The sequence below is a fragment of the Poromitra crassiceps genome (assembly GCF_964638095.1).
Source record: "Poromitra crassiceps genome assembly, chromosome: 29".
Taxonomy (NCBI): domain Eukaryota; kingdom Metazoa; phylum Chordata; class Actinopteri; order Beryciformes; family Melamphaidae; genus Poromitra; species Poromitra crassiceps.
Window position 1 is genome coordinate 8,851,944 of NC_139641.1, and position 18,663 is coordinate 8,870,606.

The 18,663-nt window shown below is 44.0% G+C and overlaps 1 long non-coding RNA gene across 1 annotated transcript in view; it reads left to right on the top strand.

The window, feature by feature from the left end:
- Nucleotides 1-13,801: 13,801 nt before the first annotated feature.
- Nucleotides 13,802-18,663, top strand: part of LOC310800170 — a 129,949-nt gene continuing 125,087 nt past the window's right edge. Inside the window, exon 1 of the long non-coding RNA XR_014553855.1 lies at nt 13,802-13,844. This is a non-coding gene — a long non-coding RNA (uncharacterized lncRNA). The remainder of the gene's footprint in view (nt 13,845-18,663) is intronic.

An 18,663-nucleotide genomic window follows, 5' to 3' on the forward strand; every position in this document is an offset into this window, starting at 1 on the left:
AGATTACCAGTTCCCAGTTATAAAGGAATGCACGATCAGACCCAATTCACACTTTTAATTGCTTGAGAGCTGACTTGATGCATGAAGTCAGATTTGAACAGATCAAATGACTCAGAACTTTAAAGTGATGAGATTTGCATGTGCACCAGTAGACGACTGAATTTAAATTCTGTTTTCTGAATTTGTATGGAATGAATTGATTGAAGTCAAAACTGATTAGGTATAGCAGTGGTAATCTCACCCTGTGGTACGGGTACCACTGGTGGTACGCGGGGCTCCCTCCCTCTCATACTTTCATATTATGGTGGTGATTTCTGAGGTGGTACTTGGTGTAAAAAGGTTCAGAACCACTGGATTACAGAACACAAACTCACAATGCTCTTACCAAGTTTTTTTTTAATTATCCTATTAAAACCATATTGATGCCAAAAAACTTATGGAATGGAAGTCCAACCTTGTGGTTGACGGACATGATCTCTGCTATATGGATGGAGAGACTCAGGTCCCTGAGGACCAACTCACTTAAAAAAAAATCAACCATTTCCGTTTCTAGCCTACCTCAATGACTCGCCCGGCTAGTTTCTCATAGACCCCTTGCGTGGGATCCCATGCACAACATCTCTTACAAGCACTAGTACCTTATGCGGCTGGTAGCACCATGTTGTAATAGTGAATGTTGATGATGTATGTATGTATGTTTTTCTTTTCTTTTCTTTTCCTTTGTCTGTTCGTTTGTATCTTGTTCTGTTTTGTTCGTGTGTTCGGACAAAAACTAGAAAATAAAATATGGGGAAAAAACATATTGCATTGAAAAGTCCTGGATATTTAGTTTAAATTAAATTAAAGATGAGATTAAATTGATATTGGACTCGAGACTTGAGACCGACTTGGGACTTGAGCGAAGTTAACTTGGTCACAGCTCTGATAAAGAGTGAAAAGATAGATTTGTCTTATTTTTTATTTTATTTTTTTACAAAAGGACAATAAGTCCAGACCATAAAATAGAGCCGGCAAAGGCGTGACCAAACCCCAAGTCTAAATTCATTTATTTCTGTTGTATCGTGTGGTGTGTTGTTCTGGTAAGTCGTGATTCAGCGGCTGTTTTCTTTGCCAAAATGGTTGCAATGGTTTGGAACCCTTGCACAGGCACAGACACACAGGCATACACACAACAAAAATATCACCCACACCCACACACTCATCCACACACACACACAAACACACTACACACACACACACACACACACACACACACACACACACACACACACACACACACACACACACACACACACACACACACACACACACACACACACACACACACACACACACACACACACCCGCACACAAACACACTACACATTTGTGAGGCAGGGATCAGAATGAGTATGAATTTTGACCCACAAAAGAGGCTGCGGCCTGGCTGGAATTTACAGGCCGCTCTCTCCGGCCAGCCCAGATCGCCCTCTGCACCTTCTGACTTCTTCCACTGCGAGGACTTCACTGAAGGTCACCACCACTACGGCTGCAGGTATCTTGAAGGTATCGACCAATATAAACCCGGTACCAAGTAGTATCAAATCTGCTCCAGTCAAAATGATACCTCCTTTCAGTCCTTTTTGTACACAGCCAATCACGTAAGCGTTCTTTCGATTGAATGTGACGTGTGATTGGCCCACTACTGAAACAGCTACAACCCATACAGTGTGGTGGTGAGTTTGAGTGCGTGTGTGTATGTGTTGGAGTTGGCAGTTCCCAGTTCCATGCCAAGATGCCACCAAAACATAAAAAGAAAAAAGTATTGAATGAAACATTTCTCCTAATAGTTCAATGATGTTCATCATGTCTTCATTTATAATTAGACGTTTGTGTTTTCTTGTGATCAGACGTAGGTTTATAGATGTTATTTATTTACCTTGACAGTTTCGACGAGTCAACTCTCGTCTTCTTCAGAAGCAGTCGCACTGACAACTGGTTGACACACGTCATACCCAGCTGTCAGTGTGACTGCTTCTGAAGAATCTAACATCTATAAACCTATGTCTGATCACAAGAAAACACAAACGTCCATTGAATGAAACACTATTGGTATCGGTATCACTTTAAGGAACTGGTATACTGATATCATCATTTTTAAAATGATACGCAGCTCGACGCACTGGTCCACTAAATGCCAAAAAGGTAAGATGACCGGTGCTTCGGCGTGCTTCTTCACGCTATATCTGCATATATGTGCTGATTTGACAAATGATTGTGATTTTGAGAAATGCATTTCTCTGTTGGCAAAATAGAATCACTATCAGGAGATTGGCCACTGCTTTGCAAAGCGAGAGCCATTCTTCACACGGTGTATGCCTTGTATCCCGTGTGCAGTGTTGGGGGTAACTCATTACAAAAGTAACCTATTACATGTAATATATTACTTTTAGCAGTAACTCAGTAATATAACGTATTACTTATAGGATTTCAGTAATATTATACCAGTTACTCTCTCAAGTAACTCAAGTTACAAATTGAGTTACATTTGATTAAATCAAAGCACATATTTAAAAAAAGATACAATCATTTCCTAATTTGTTTTTATGCAAATAACCACTATAGATGACAATAACAAAGGAAAAGAATAACATTTAGAATTTTGGACGGTTTGAACTGACTTCCAGGCGGTTGAAATAATTTTTCAGGATGGTTCCGGGGCGGCGATGTCATTCTGCTGCTGCTGTTGTTTTGGTGAAAGTAATGCAAAAGTAGTTTAATAAGTAACGAGTTACTCTACACAGAAAGTAATATTGTAAAGTAACTTATTACTTTCAAATGAAAGTAACTAGTAATATGTAGTATATTACATTTTGAAAGTAACTTGCCCAACACTGATCCCGTGAAGGGATAAGGCCCGTAGCTTCCACGTGAGCTGAGTCCCAGAGCATGGCCCACGCTACCAATGGAAACCATTTCAAAACATACTCTTAGACAAAGCATAGCATTTATATCACTAATATCAGAGTGAGCTTAACCGATATATTCAACTTACAAAAGAATGGCAGCCTTGTTGACTTTGTTATCTAGGGACATCACACATTACATCTAATCTGCTGCTATGAAGAATTCTCGGCAAATATTGGCATACGCAATGTGTGTATTTCCATGTGATTTTGCAACTAATATGGACTTTTGGATCATTCGATGTACGTGTGTGTGTGTGACACTCAGTGTTGGGCAAGTTACTTTAAAAATGTAATATACTACATATTACTAGTTACATTCATTTGAAAGTAATAAGTTACTTTAAAATATTACTTACTGTGTAGAGTAACTCGTTACTTATTACACTATACACACTTTTGCATTACTTTTACCAAAACAACAGCAGCAGCAGAATGACATCGCCGCTGATTGTATCTTTTTTAAATATGTGCTTTGATTTAATCAAATATAACTCAATTTGTAACTTGAGTTACTTGACAAAGTAACTGGTATAATATTACTGAAATCCTATAAGTAATAAGTTATATTACTGAGTTACTGCTAAAAGTAATATATTACATGTAATATATTACTTTTGTAACGAGTTACCCCCAACACTGGTGACACTAGCGTTTCAGGAATCAGGAATGCAGGGTAGGTTCAAGCTCTGTGAGAGTCATTATGTGATCTGATGCCACATGGTGATGAGTCAGGGTCACAAGCTGCTGCTCAGAATAGTAGCTCATCTGTGGTGTGGAGAGAGAGAGAGAGCTAGAGAGAGACAGAGAGAGAGAGAGAGAGAGAGAGAGACAGAGAGAGAGAGAGAGAGAGAGCTAGAGAGAGACAGAGAGAGAGACAGAGAGAGAGCTAGAGAGAGAGACAGAGAGAGAGAGAGAGAGCTAGAGAGAGAGAGAGAGAGAGAGACAGAGATAGAGAGAGAAACTTGTGGCATGGACATCGAGGGGACCACAGTCTATAGACGGCTACACTGATGGGAATGGCACAGTGAATCAGACACATCACCAGAATGATGCTTTCAGGGTCAAAGGTCATGCCACCATCTGTCTAACCTTTGACTTCTCGCTAAGGAAGAGAGTGGCAATTCATATCAAATTACAAGACACTTGTGATTCTTTCTATCTAACTTTGACCTGCAATCCATTCAATACTTAACAGTACAAATGTTTCCAACCCCATGCGACATGATACTCATTTATAGGCTCTATTTTGTATGCAATGCTCTTAAGATAGCCAGTAACTTGAAACAATGAAAAACAGTTTCAATTGCAATTTCGTTCCAAGATCAGATGTGATGCATATCTGGTTCTTCAAGTCCATTTATAACCATAAAATACTGAATCCACTTCCAGGATTAAGCAATTAAAATGGCCATGAGGACTGCATGCAATGTATAATGCAGCTCTTCATCAAACTTGCACTCAGTGACCTTATTCGATTGACGTCACTCACGTACGGGCAGTGGCGTGCCGTCCATTAGGCGAACTAGGCAAATGCTAGGGGCGCTTGAGCCGTTAGGGGCGCCAGAGAGGGTAACATTTTTTTTTTTTTTACAAATACTTTTTCATGATAATAGGCTTACTATTATTTTTGCAATAACAGAAAAAAAATAAGCACAACAACGTCTTAAGTCTTTAAATAATAGTGAAATCATTTTTCTAATTCTGGCTTTCTGGCTGCCTGGGCTGCAGCACTTTCACCATGGTCCCTAATCCATACCACCCCACCCCCTGCGCGGCCGCGCCCCCTTCTACCAGCAAAAATCTTGCCTAGGGCACCAACTTGGTCAGGCACGCCACTGCGTACGGGCACGCCCACCGCCGCCGTATTGTTGACATTCTGCAGCGCGCTGTTTAAAAGTGACTGACAGCTGTCATAGCTTCGGACGCTAGCTAACGTTACTTACTAGCCTATTTAATGCCGTTTTTACTGCATCAGGAGCTATTTCACAACAGCGATAGTGTGCTGTGTAATAATACACGGCTGTAGTAATAGCAGCAATAAAAGCCCAGGTGTTAGCTACTAGCTACTGTCCACAAACGTGAAGGGAAAGAGACTAGAGGCTAACGTTAGTAGCAAACATTGGGCTCATGCAAGCAAGCGTCAGATATCAAACAAACATTTAACGTTAAGGTTATTTACCTTTGCTGTCACGACAATGTTTGATGATGATGATGTCGTTGGTGGCACAAAAGTAAAAATGTCAGACCAATTGCCACAGATGAAATAGTTATAATGCTAGGACTCAAGGGATTTGAAAGCCTTCAGCTCCTGAGACTTGTATGCCAATACTGTATTCACAAGGTAGTTATACCTGGCAATATAATGAGTTATATTTACTCTGTCAGTTTTTATAGGGGTCCGCACCTCCGACCAAACATATTTTTTCATCACTTCTCTTTGACGAAGCCATAACTGTTGCTGTATACGCTCGGCCAGACTACGTTACGGCTGCGGTTTGTCAACAATATGGCGCCGACCGGGGTTATCGAATAAGGTCTATACCGGGCAATCTGGGAGGAAAAGAGTGCAAAGATTGAGTGTGTATTCTGCACAAAATAGTAAAGAACAACAACAACAGTTACATTAAAAGAGTCAGTTTTTGCTTGATTACAAAATCATTTATTGAATCAAAAATTGGGTAGACAAAAATAACAACTGTGCAACCTTCCCAAAAAATGTGCACTAAAGCAACAGCTTACAAAACTCTCACACTAAATCACTAGAATATCATTCTGCCAACGTACCATTTCAACCAAATCTATTGCTGTGATGACTTGTCTTTAGTTTACAAAATATACAAGGCTATGCTGTGCTGTAGAATCTTGTGTGTGTGGGAATGAAACCATTACCAGAAATGGAATAACCCCCTCCAATAAAGGCGGGTGGGGTGGGGGGAGACAAGAAAAAATAAAAGGTACGTAATTTTTTTTAGCATTGATCTGAGCATAAATTAAAGTATATCTCTATTAAACTAGGAATGTGACTTCCTTTACTTATATGTGTATATCGCAATATGCAGCAGCAATCATGTGCACACTTGAATATGGGTCCTCTAGGGTCTATCATTCAGGTCTTCACTCTAAAGATGATTCAGTGCTCCAAAACTACTTCATCTATATATATTATATATTACACCATTTTGCTACACGTTTCTCCCTATCAATCTCCATTCTGTAAGCTTTACATGCTGAAAACAGAACGAAATGTACCGACACCTGCCTAAAACCTCACTCCTACAACAGCTGGCTTGTATTATATAGCCATTATATATTGGTCATGACTTGTTAATTAATAAACAAATGTCTTTGCTCATGGTGACATCCACCAATAAGAGACTTTGAAAAACAGCGGTTCAAAAAATGCTCTGAAATGTCAAGAAAGGGGATAGGGTTATTAGTCTTAACTTCTTTCTATAATGTCATCTATAAAACTTTAAACGCATGGTCAGTTATATACCAGTCAGTGTAGCGCAAAAACAATGACTCAGCAGTTTTGTTGGGGGTGTGACGGGGGATATTATCTCCCGTGTGAGAAGAAACGTGTCATGGACCTGGCATGAAGCCAAAACCAGTGATAACATCATTATTAAATATCAAAAGTGCACAGGTGCCAATGGGAAGAAAAAAAAATCCAGATTTCTGCGGACACTGACCATGCATGACAATGTAAATAGACTTTAAACAGCAGCATAAATGAGGTGCAAGAAGCCAAAAGTAGGCAGAAAGCGCTAGCAGACTAGTCAGCAGGTAATTGTACAAGTTGGCATTATGGACCAGATCTGGGCAAAATAATACACTTCCTCAAACCTTGTTTTCCCTTCTTTAAGTGCAGTTTAAAAACATGTTTATTATTATTATTTATTATTTTCATTATTCTACTTGATCCATTGAACAAATCTTAAGTTTCTCAAATCTGGGAACATCATCAGGTCTAAGTTATTGCACCCCATAAGGAATATTTACAGCAAACATCATATACATAACACTGACTGAGCAACAGCACAAGGCAGCCCGTAACTTAAACTGTGTTAAAAGCAAAGAACGATCAAAAACAAATATGATCCGAGTAGCATTAACCTTAAACGTGAAATATTTCTTCTTTCTGTGCTTTCTTTGATGAATAAAATAAAAAATAAAATTGGCACATGCTTTGTACACCCTTCCAGTTATAAAAACGACTCGATTCAAGTACAGCTGGCGCGAGATAGGTATCGGAACGGGGATATGTTATAGAGATGCACAAAGTATGACGGACTGCAGCGAGGAATAATGAAATAGCCTAGAAACCAAAAGGTTTACATTTGCTCAAATGAAAGCATTGCGTGACACCTGTATGGACACGTTTCCAAGCAAATGTCAGAAGCTATGCAAAATATCTCATCAGTGGGAGCTTAAGCTGCGTTCACACCGACCTATTAAAGTTGTTCGCTGGCATCGAGTTTACATACAAAGTCAATGCAAACGAGCGACTGAGCGTATATTCGCCCGGGAGAAAAATCGCTGGGCGTCCGAGCGACAGAGACAGAACGACAGGGAGAAAATTCGCTCGTCGCCCGAGATGAAATATCCCAACTCGAGCAAAATTACGCTGGCATCAGTCGCTCGCTGTTCAACGCAGATTGGCTGCCGTGTGAGAGCGAGTCAAGGATCACACTGGCTTGGAACAAACCGCTGGTTTATTGTGTGGCAACAAACCGCATTGACAGCTGATTGACAGGCTGACATGAAGTGAATCTGTACTACCGGTATAGAGCTCGCATTAGGAGCACGCTGATTAGCTTAGCTTGTAAACAACTACGGTGGCTCGTAGTGGACAAATATCATGACATTGCGTAACGTTATAGCCCCCAGATGTCCGTCAATTCTTGTGCCTGTTGACGAGCAATTTAAACAGAGCGATTCCAAAGGGTTGAATGGAGCGACAGAGAGAAAAATAAATATCTCGGTGTGAACACAGCTCAACAAGTGTTGTTTGGCTACAGAGAGCAATTCCAAGGGGCAGAGATTGAATTCCCCCCCCCTTGATAACAAAATATTTCATAACAAGATACAACAAATCCCCCTGCCTACGTCCACTATCTTTATTACATCAGAATAAATCGCACAATAGCTAAAGTATAAAAGGCCCCGGATTAAGTCAGAACTGTGGGAGCCCTTCAGGAGAGATCCCTTTTTCTCATGTGATTAACGTCGTATATCTGAACGAGACGTCTAACACAGTCAAATAACCTTCACTCAAAATTGAATTCAAGCAATTTCCCCGGACTACCGCTGCAAAAGCACAAAAAGAAAGAAAGGAATGGAATTTGAGAATCACTCCTCTATACGGTCATTTGGGCTCCCCCCATCGGTCATTTGGGCTCCCCCCCTCTCTTCTGAGGCAGCGTTGAGGAGGTTGCGTGGATCGTCCCCAGTCTGCCGTTCACCTGGACCGTCTTTGTGGGCGCTGCCACCTGGGTATCATTTAAGAGAGACACAAAGAAAAAAACACACATGTCATCTTTGTCGGCCACATGAGAGGAATAAAAGTTCATGGTGTGCTGCAAAAAGTTCCATGATTTTGTATTGAAGCATGCTTTCATATTGAAGCACATTTGAGAATAATACGGCATGGAACTAGCCTGGTAAACCAGCCCGTCACGTGAACTCACATTTCATTTGGTTCTCCGTGACGGTCTGGCCCCGGCGCCATGGGGGGGGGGGGGGGGGGGGGGGGAGGGGGTTAGCAGGGGCGGGAGCATGGGCGGGCGTAGTTGCCTTGACAGACAACTCCTTCAGCCAATCAGCGTCGGATCCAGTCAAACCCAAATCCACTCGGGAGAACGGCAAAAACATATTTTCCGCCGAGAAACTCTGCGGTTGCGGCGATACTCCTGCACTTGTTTAATTGTTGTTATTGAGTCTATTTCTGCAATAACTGCACTTTATGGCTGTTTAAACTGGACAAACGCTGACATGACTCCTCGAGACGATCAGGCGAGGAGGCGGCCATTACTGTTTTGTTAGTGCAGTGCTAGTGGCGTTCCTGATTGGCCAACTTGCGCCGTCAATCACAGCGGAGGTCGCTGATTGGCTCTTCCGCTCTGCAGCTTCTTCTAAACCCCCCCCCCCCCCATGGCGCCGGGGCCAGACCGTCACGCAGAACCAAATGAAATGTGAGTTCACGTGACGTGCTGGTTTACCAGGCTAGTATGGAACAGGACAGAACTACAAATCCTATTCCTCAAAAAATAAAAAATAAACTGTAAACAACTCAAACCATATTCTTTTAATATTATTCATTCTTTGTTATTATTGTTCCTGTCTGCTTTAAACAATGCAAAAAATGCCTCGCTATCCTCCGGCAACCGAACAATCCTGTCCTGACCTAAAATTCAACTGGATCCTCTTCTTGAAAACATCTATGTATAGTAGATAATTTCTGTCAGACGACTCTTCGTACGTGTTACAATCTACGTCTCACGTCCAGCTCCCCAGCTGCCACACCACAGGAGGCTGCTGCCACACCACAGGAGGCTGTTGTGCCTCCCGGAGGTCCCCACGAGGCGAGGGGGAGATGGGAGAAACCACAGAAGAAGAAGACAGAAGACGTGACATGGAAGAGTCTGTCTCTCTCTCCTCTTGTCAGTCTGTCTCTGTCTATTTTTGTCCCTTTTTTCCGATCGTCCGCTCCCTCCGTACATCCGTCCAATGAGAAAGTTCGGAGTTCGGCGGGTGAAATTATTCCGGCATGTGCTCTAAGGTCATGGAATTTTGGGGTGTCATCAGATGTGAACTACTTTTAAATTTTTAAAGGGCCCATATTTTGCTAATATAATGTATTATTATTTTATTGTTGGCCTCCACTAGAGTAGCTTATTGCATCATTCATAGTTCAAAAAAAAACTCTCGTTTTTATTTAATTTAATTTAATTTAATTTAATTAGAATCTAATTCACAATAAAAAACTAACGTGAAATAAAGTTTGACTGAGCTCCAGCTAAATTGTCAAATATCGCCGTCTGCTCGCTACCCAGGCACATGTATGTGCTTAACCTAACTAACTTAACCTAACTAACTATCCGGTGTGCACAACATTGTCAGACTAAACTCCAGCTGACACCCCAAAAACCTACAATCCGCTACAGAAAAATGTATATTGTTTGTTTATTAACTGGCCCCTGGCCTTCTATCATTTCACGAAAGTGGCCCCCGGCAAAGCAAGTTGAGTATCCCTGGGCTACACCATTTCTTCCAATGCATTGGCGATACTGAGTAACTGCACAGCTGTACCTCACAGCATACTGCATGGAGAGTGACGACAAAGGCATTGCTTATCTTGTTTATGTATATGGGCGATATGGCAAATAGGAAAATCTTCCAAAACGTTGGCCTATCCCTTTAATCGTATTCATTTTTAGGGTGCTTTAACTGTGCCAATGCAACATTTTAATTTGATTATGCTTTCTATGTTTTATTTTTTGTTGGATTTTTTTTCAAGAGTATTTTTCCTTATGAGTTGGAAGCCACCAAGTTTAGGTGGAATTTGATCCATCCATTTTGATTTTATCGGCATATGTTTGGGTTTTTGTGCGTGACATTTGTAATGCTTTATTTGACAGATAGTCGGAAAGAGAGAGGAGGGCATGGGGGAGAGAGAGGGGAGGACATGCAGCAAATAAATGACCACAGGCCGGATTCGAAACCTGTGTCGCTGCGATAAGGACTGAGCCTTTATGGTACACGGCACGCTCTACTTGGTGATCCACCCCCGATTTTAAAAGTTTTACTCTATACGCCATCTTTGTGTGAAATATGTTGCTGCATTAGCAGAAGTTTCAACCTCCCATGAAGAATTGTTTGGAAAATTCCATAGTACCAATGCAGAGTGTGTAAAGCTGCGTTCACACCAACCTATTAAAGTTTTTCGCTGGCATCGAGTTTACATACAAAGTCAATGCAAACGAGCGATTGAGCGTATATTCGCCTGGGAGAAAAATCGCTGGGCGTCCGAGCGACAGAGACAGAGCGATAGGGAGAAAATACGCTCGTCGCCCGAGATGAAATATCCCAACTCGAGCGAAATGACGCTGGCATCAGTCGCTCGCTGTTCAACGCTGATTGGCTGCCGTGTGAGAGTGAGTCAAGGAGCACACTGGCTTGGAACAAACCGCTGGTTTATTGTGTGGCAACAAACCGCATTGACAGCTGATTGACAGGCTGACAGCTGACATGAAGTGAAGTCTGTACTACCGGTATAGAGCTCACGTTAGGAGCACGCTGATAGACTTAGCTTGTAAAGAACTACGGTGGCTCGTAGTGGACAAACATCAGGACATTGCGTAACGTTATAGCCCCCAGATGTCCGTCAATTCGTGTGCCTGTTGACGAGCGATTTAAACACAGCAGCGACAGAGCGATTCCAAAGGGGTGAATCGAGCGACAGAGCGAAAAATAAATATCTCGGTGTGAACACAGCTTTAGATGCAGTGTTCCCTACACTCCGTACTCTACAGCGACCACGACAGCTGTATGGTCAAGGTGGATTGTGGGTAACGGTCTTTCCTGCTGTACCTTCTTTAGCCTCTCGGAGGCAGATCCAGAGCGGATGGCCTCCATCATGGCCTCCCTGGCCAAGGCGGGGTTGATTTGGCCGTTACCGCCTGGAAGCACCGTGACAGCGGGCTTCACCTGGGCTGGGACAGGGGGCGCAGGGGGTGGTGGCGGCGGGGGTGGAGGTGGGGGCGGTGGGGTAAAGGCAGCAGGAGCAGAGAGAGCAGGGGAGTGGCTAGAGAGAGAAGGGGAGTGGCTAGAGAGAGAGGGAGGAGCTGAAGGGGAGGGAGGGCTGGCGTCCCTCTGCTCTGCAGTCGTCTGCCTGAACTTCTCCAGCTCGTCAGCAGCCCCCGATTTCGTCTGTGGAGCAGAGCAAGTAATGAGAAAACAATAGGACAGATGCAAAATTACCAAGCTAATTTTAGCTAAATAAACGATTAAATCATGTTGTTGCATGAGACTGATTATCTGTGTAAAACCAGCCTAAAGGTATAGGTTTTTCAAAGACATTTAAGCATTCTTAAAGTCCCTGGAAACCAGATTTTTTTTTAATTATTATTTAGCATTTTGAGTTCATCACATCACAGGAACCTATGTTAATAAGCCACCAGCCAAATTTGAACGATGATGAACGTCGCAAATTATATAAATTTAGGTTTGACAGTCATGGCAAAAGTCATGAGAATCAATTAGATTTTAGAGTGTATTTTCTCCCGCGGACTGTGTGCTCGTGTCCCGTCTGCAGCAGGTCTCCTCTGAGAGAGAGAGAGAGAGGGAAACGGAGAGAGAGAGAGAGGGAAACGGAGAGAGAGAAGGAAAGAGAGATGGAGTGTGTTTGTGTGTGTGTGTTCGCGTGTTGCTCGGCGCATAGCCTACTGACAGAGAGGAAGAGATCTCTGCTGCTGCGAGTGCACAGCGCTACTGTGTGTGTGTGTCAGTGTGTGTGTGCACGCGTGCGTGCATGCATGCGTGTGTGTGATTCGATTAAATCTTATGACATGATAAGATCATGCATTTTAGCACCGCGCGCACCGCTCTCTTCAATGAGGAAATGGAAATCCAGACCTTGTAGAAAAGTGTCGATTTTTGGGGTTAGGGTTGAAAGTAATGTCAACTACTGTACTTTCTGAGGCACACAATTACTCACATAAGACCCTAAATTTAATAGTTAGAAGGTTTTTGTGGATTTTGGTATCCAGGGACTTTAAGTTCAGACATACAACAGAGGCAATATATTGGCAAAATTCTATTATATTTGCAAATCCACATTCCACATTGAAAGAGGGCCCATTACATTTATCTCCCTTCTTTCTTTTCTTTTTTTCTGAGAAAAACCCAAGGAGTTTGAGTCTGATTTAGTCGTGCAGCATTCCAGAGATTCCAGTTCTGGTCAGGAACCCTCTAGAATAGAACCGCAGCTGGGCCTCGGCTACAGCAGCGCACTTCCTGCTTCCTGTCATTCTACATGGCTCCTTACATGACAACAAACCACAGCTCGCAGCAGTGCACACAGAGCGATGGAAAGAGACACCCATGCTTGCATAACATGGTTTCATGCATAGCTCTGTGAGTCGCTAACGAGCTAACAGACACAGATGTTAGCGTGTGCATTCTCTTCAAACACACTACTGCGGTTTATTCAAAATACAATAATAATAACTTTATTTATATTGTAATAATAACTTTATTTATATAGCACTTTTCAAAACAGAGTTGACAAAGTGCTGTACAAGCATAAAAACAACAGAAGGGGTCAATTAACAGTATGAACAAGATATCAAGGGCAATAACAGGTATCAATGTACAAAACTGATGATAAAAGAAGAGAGAGATACAAATCGACACAAATCAAACACAAGAGAAGAAGATGAGTCAATTCTGAATAACATCGAAGAAATAAAAATCACCAGAATCAAGGATTAAAAGCAGCCTTAAACAGGTGAGTTTTGAGCAGTGATTTAAAATGTGGCAGCAAAGTTGCACACTTGATATACTCAGGCAAGGCGTTCCAGAGTCTGGGGGCTCTAAGAGAGAAGGCACAGTCACCTTTAGGTTTTTGCCTTTGTCTTAGGGACGGATAAAAGAGTCTTATTAGAGGGAACGCGTTTGATTGTAGGGTGTGAGAAGCTCCGAAATATAGGGAGGTGCTAAGCCTGGATCGAGCCTTTAAAGTAATTAAAAGCAATTTAAATGCTCTTGGCTTACGCATTGTTGACCTTGAAACCATTGATGTATGTATTTCGGATCATTTTAGCATAGGTTGAGGCCACGTCTCGTCATAGACGCTGGGTTAGCTGGCTCAGCCTGGCTGGGGGCGGGGTCAGGGTGGGGTAAATTCCCCCGTTCTATCCATTCAGCAAAGTTAGAATTTAGCTGATAGCCCAGAGCCCAGGCAGACACGATCGGGGATTTAACCACCGCAGTAAACGCACATCTGAGCAGACGTCTTGTGTTCTGCTCTAGAACCCCCAAACCTGTAGTTTAGAGCCGCAGCAGCGTCTTTCGGTGAGTCAGCCCATTGAGATATATGGGCGGGTTTACCCCACTCGCGCGCCAGCTGTTTAACGTTTTGTGGGCGTTCCCAGACATGCGGACTGTCTCTATGTTACTGCCACTGTCCTCGTTGATAGAAATCTGAACAAATGGTTTGCCGGGTGTTTTACCTTCTTCAGCCTTCCAGAGATGCTCTGAGCTCTGATGGCAGCCAGCAGAGCATCGCGCTCATTCTCCTCCTCAACATATGACACTTTCTTCAAGCTGCTGGGACCAGAACCACAGATCTAACATCAAGAGAAGAGGGAGAAATCAAAACATCTGACTGCTTTTCCTGTGAACACAATGAACATTCAATGCATTTTGTTTTTTAGAATTTCCAATATGTCCACCATGTCCACCATGTCCATGTTGTTATTATCCCTCTCTCCTCCTTCTCGTCCATCCATACCTCGATCTCTCAAAGTGGTCTCACCTTCTTGAGCCTGTTCCTGCCTCCTCCTGCAGCCTGGATGGCCTCCATTAGGTTGCCGTGGAGGGACGTCTCCTTCTCCACAGACTTGCAGATCACCGGTCGGAACTTTCTCACCGGCCCAAACACCGTCACCTGCTGCGGCTCGGGGAGCACGCCGCCGCCGGACACTATCACCGAAGGTTCTGGTTTCTTCACCAGCGCCGGATGGCCGCTCATCTCTCTGTTGGTCTGAAGATAACGTAATAATCCATCAATAATATGGAGTATCAACTGTACTGTGATCCTATAATAAGGATGTTAAGTATCGCTGTGCGTGTGTGTGTGTGTGTGTGTGTGTGTGTGTGTGTGTGTGTGTGTGTGTGAGTGAGTAAGGGAGGGAGCAGAATTGTGTTCATTTTCAATTAGCTAATTAGGGCTGACTAAGAAGAAGGTTGGGGTCAGCTGTCATATTCCTTATAGTTATGAAGCTCATACTGTGAATTAAAGATTGAATGTGGAGTCCCACAGGGCTCGGTCTTGGGGCCAAAACTTTTTATTTTATATATCAATGATATTTGTGATGTATCCAAATTGTTGCAATTTGTCTTATTTGCAGACGATACCAATTTTTTTGTTGTTCAGGAGATGACCTGCCATCGTTGGCAGAGAATATTACAAATGAAATGGGTCAAGCTCAAAAAATGGTTTGACGTAAACAAATTATCCTTCAATTTGAGAAAAAAAACGAAGTTTATGATTTTTGCCAATAGAAAAAAAGATGAAAATGTTTATTGTCCATAAATGGAATACAAATCGAAAAAGTATCTGAGTTTTTGGGTGTTATAATGGATGATAAATTAAGTTGGAAATCTCATATAACAAGATGTATTGTATACCGTTTCTTGTACTGTGTTTGGTCGGAAACAAATAAAAATGAAATGATAAAAAATAAAATGAAATTAACTTTCTTTAAACAGGGAAACATAATAAAACAGGTTTATATAGACTCAGACTAACCAGGACTTGGGATGCCGTCTTGAACGCTGGGGCCTGTGTGGTCGGTGACTGTAGATGAGATGTTGGGCTGGGGCTTGGGGCCTGGACGGGTTTACGATGATCTCTGCCATCACTGGGGGCCACATTAATCTGGGCGGGGCTGCTAGGCCGTATATGCTTCATGTTGGCTGCTCCCGTGTCGAGAGTCTTTGAGCTTCCTTTGGTGCATCCAAGGACACTAACATATCCTCCCCTGTCCTGCCTCACCTCCTCAGCATCTCTCTGCCTGTCTGACATGTCCTCAGGATAGCTCATAGACCTCTTAGGGCCGGGAGCGTGGTGGACCACAGAAGAACCAGAACCGCTCTCCTTATTAGCTGATACAGACGACTGGGACGATTGGTGTGGATTCACATGTATGGAGCGACTGCCCTTCTGGAAGCTGAAACTGCGCGTTTTGAGGGGAGCAGAGGACTCGGGGTAGTTGTTGGGGATGCTGTTGGGTTTAGTCTTTGGGGTGTATTTCGTGATGGCAGAGGCCACGTACTGGCTGGAGGTTCTCCTGGACGGTTTAAGGAAGGACAGGTCTCTTTTTTGATCCGGGACAAGAGGAGGGGGAAGGGCAGGTCTACTACTTGGCTGCTGTACGTGTTTGGTCACTGACACCTTGCTCTCCGCCTCGACCTGTTCCTCCTTCGGGACGTGAACAACCTCTTTCACTGGTTCTTTCGCCTTTTCTTGAACCGTCTCTTTGGGCCTGGCCTTCTCCGCAGGTTCCTTCGATGGATCCTGCATCATTTTCAGGTTCTCCGTTCTCTTATTGGTCTTCGGTGTCATTTCCGAGAGGATTTCTGAGAGAGCAGTGGGAGTGGTACCCAGGTCATCATCAGCGCTCTCCTTAGCCCTGCTGGGCGCCACGACGCCTTCTTGTCTTTCAGTTGAGCTCCAGAAGGCTTTGGCTGCTCCCAGAGAGGAGGAGCCCTCGTTGGGATGAATCCCGGACTCCGACGAACCAGCACATTTGTTGTGGTGGGACGTCCCCGGTTTCTCGATGTTCCCCAGTTCATCGATCCTAATGGCACCGACGTCTAAGGCGATCGCCGGCGTTTTGGTCACAGCGTGGCTGACGGAGGATTTGGGCGGGACCACGGTGAAGGTTCTCATCCCAAAGCGTGACGTGGGGTTGCAGGTGATCTTGCTGTGCAGGGTGGTGGTGGCGCCGGTGGCATTTTGGTGCAATCTGTACATCGGAATCGCTTCTTCTTCTTCTTCTTCGTCTTCTTCTTCTGTGGACGCCGATCTCCGATTGGCGAGTGGCAGACTGGGCTTCTCCTGAACATTGAGAGTGCTGCTTTTAACCGGACCGGGGTCGATCCGAGTGTCGTGGCTTTTCTTCTGCACGCCGATATTTGATTTTACCGCCGTCGTTTGTTTCTCCTCTTTCACAGTCTTGGTCTCTTTGACTTTTGTCTCGACTGTCTTAGTCTGTTTCCTGTCTTTCACTTGACCGATCATAGACTTGTTCTCCAGTGATATCCTGCGCTGTGCATGTGCAGGCTGAGATGGCTGTTGTGTGTTTGCATTGCGAGCATTGTTGTTTTCGTTCTGGATCTCTTCACTCGACTGGTGACAAAAGCTCGGACCTGTGATAAGATGGGATAGGATAAAGTCATTTAAAAGCATAAATAAATTCCATGAGCTATGTAAAACCCGGACTGAATGGACCTCAAAACACTCAGGGCCCTATCTTCGTACGGCGCTATCGTTTGTGCTGCCGTTTGCGCGCCTCTTATTGCCATCTTCCCTGCGTCTTAAGCTATCTTCTGCCTCCACCGTCCAGTTTTGCGCTGCGATCTAAGCGCAGACGCAGGTGTAGGCATGGCCCAGGCGTGTCCGTGGGCCTCTAGCCTATCATCTCCCTCCCGCAAGTGTCACTTTGCGCTCTGGCGAAGATCCCGTTGCTATGTTCCAAGTGTAAAGAGAGGTCGGGGCGTTGACCGTGCCAAAATAGGCATTCCAGCGCAATGTGTTAGAAAAAATGGCCTTGGGTGCTCTCAATTTTAATGCCACCAAATAGCTGGTCTTAGCGCAAAAAACCACGCCAGGCGTACACCTGAGCGCAGACAGTATTCTCCGTGCAGTGCAGGAAACATTTATGCACGGCATGGATGTCAACACCATGTCCAACCCCTCGAGCCTGCACACACTCTTCTCTCCTCGGAATGCCACGTTGATTTTCAACTATAGCCTACATTGCAGAAAAAACACACCTTGATTTAAAAATGAGAATTCGTTTGTCATGGTTTTATTAGGCTACATAATTCCCGACCATACAGGTTTGTGGTGTGAGGTAACAGTAGATTGCTTTTGAGAAAGTTGTAACGGTGTTGTGCCAAGCTGCCTCTCCCCACCCCGGCCAGCCCAAAACACCCAGGGCACCTGAACCACCCCCATGCCACCACCCAGCCTGCCTACCCGTCCAGCTCCCACCTTCTCCGGGGGAGACCCCCCTCCAGCACCCCGGGCTACACACAGACCCCCGCCCCGCCAGACCCTCGGTCCCCCTAATCCAATTCAAAACGCAAATCACTTTTTGGCACAACACCTGTAGTGTCCGGCCAGTACAGTAACCTCTTTCCCTGCAATTGCACGCATGCAAGACCAGCTTCTCCACAGCGCGGATGGGGTGACCGCAGTCAATGGCTTAACCAGAGTGGACAATTCTGACACAGGCTATTAAAATAGGCTAGAAGTAAAATATCACACATTCCTACCCTATTAACTCATTGAGTGCCAGCCACTTTTGGAGTTTTCAGAGCGTTTTCAGTGATTTCTCGAGGCCCACAGAATATTGTGTGATATTACTATGTAAACACCGAACACGCAAAAAGAACAAGGAGACTCTATTGTATCATCAGCAAAAAAAAGTTTATTGATACCATTTTCCGTTCTTTAGTTATGAGCCGGAGAAGATAGGTTGTTTTCAGCGTTTTCAGGCATTTCAAATTATAAGCTGAGATATTCAGCCTTTTGTGAAATGCAGCATTTCAAGCACATTCACTGACTCTAGATAATATTTTCTGATGTAGTGATGTGGTGTAGTTGTGTCCTGCCCTGCGTGCCCCCCCCCCCCCCCCCCCCCTGCCTCAGCTGAAAACTCCTCCCCACACTAGTAACACACAGCCTCACGCACCAAGCGTC